The sequence below is a fragment of the Leptodactylus fuscus genome, chromosome 11 (genome assembly GCF_031893055.1).
Source record: "Leptodactylus fuscus isolate aLepFus1 chromosome 11, aLepFus1.hap2, whole genome shotgun sequence".
NCBI lineage: Eukaryota > Metazoa > Chordata > Amphibia > Anura > Leptodactylidae > Leptodactylus > Leptodactylus fuscus.
The window spans coordinates 59542812-59544504 of record NC_134275.1 but is presented as its reverse complement, the minus strand read 5'-3'; positions in this window follow the sequence as shown (position 1 = coordinate 59544504).

The following is a 1693-nucleotide window of genomic DNA, read 5'->3' as shown; positions in this document are numbered from 1 at the left end:
CCATCACACAAACCCCACCCCTTGGAACAGCTGACACAGATGGAGCTGAAATGATACAATGTAACACATTCCAGATAAAATGTACCATTCCTCCCCCCATTATCACTTCAGATATCCAAAAACCAGACACGTGATGATGTCATCAGTAATATAGGCAGTGAGATAGAGAGGGGACATGTGTAGCGAACAGTGAGGTGGGGTCTATATATTTAGTACAGTGAGGTGGGGTCCATGTATGTATTACAGTGAGGTGGGGGTCTCTGTATATAGATCAATGAGGTGGGGATTTGTGTATAGTACAGTGAAGGGGGTCTCTAGTGAATTATGGGGCGGGGTCTGTATAAAGAATAGTTGGGTGGGGGGTCTCTGTTTATATAGAACAGTGAGGTGGGGGTATGAGTAGAGAACAGTAAGGTGGGAGTTTTGTGTATAGAATAGAGGGTTGGTGGTCTCTATGTAGAGAAAAGTCAAGTGGTGGTCTCTGTGTAGAAACCAGAGAGGTGAGGGTCTCTGTGTATAGTACAGTGAGGCGGGGGTATGGGTATAATACAATGTGATGGGGGTCTGTGTATAATATATTGTGGTGGGGGGTCTCTGTGTACATAGTACATTGAGGCTGGGGTCTGTGTAGAATAGTGAGATGGGGTCTATATATAGTGGATTGAGGTAGTGGTCTCTGTGTATATAGTACAGTGAAGTGGGGTCTCTTTGTATATAGTACAATGAGGTGGGGGTCTCTAATTAAAGAACAGTAAAGTGGGGATCTGCGTATACTACAATGAGGTGTGACTCTCTGTATAGAGAATAATGGGGTGGGTGTTTCTGTGTATATAGAAAAATTAGGTGGGGTCACCGTGTAGAGAACAGTTAATTGGAGGTCTATGTTTAGTAGATTGAGGTGGGGTCTCTGTATATATAGTAGAGTGAGGTAGGGATCTCTATGTAGAGAACAGTAACATACCTCCCAACTTTTGAAGATCCGAAAGAGGGACAAAATATGCGGTGTGCCTACGCGCTGCGGCAAACTTAGCTCCGCCCACTTTTATGTTGATTCCGCCCATTATCATTCATTTTTCATGTGCCCCCACATACAGTGTTGGCCAAAAGTATTAGCACCCCTGCAATTTTGTCAGATAATACTCATGTTCTTCCAGAAAATGATTACAAGCACAAACTCTTTGGTATTAGTATCTTCATTTATTTTGCTTGCAATGAAAAAACACAAAAGAGAATGAAAAAAAAGTCAAATCATTGATCATTTTACACAAAACTCCAAAAATGGGCTGCACAGAAGTATTGGCCCCCTCAGCCTAATACTTGGTAGCACAACCTTTAGACACAATAACTGCGCACAACCGCTTCCGGTGACCATCAATGAGTTTCTTACAAGGCTCTGCTGGAATTTTAGACCATTCTTCTTTGGCAAACTGCTCCAGGTCCCTGAGATGTGAAGGGGGCCTTCTCCAAACTGCCATCTAGAGATCTCTCCTCCCCCACAGGTGTTCTATGGGATTCAGGGCTGGACTCATTGCTGCCACTTTACAAGTCTCCAGGGCTTTCTCTCAAACCATTTTCTAGTGCTGACCTGAAGTGTGTTTTGGGTCATTGTCCTGCTGGAAGACCCCTGACCTCTGAGGGAGACCCAGCTTTCTCACACTGGGCCCTACATTATGCTGCAAAATTTGTTGGTAGT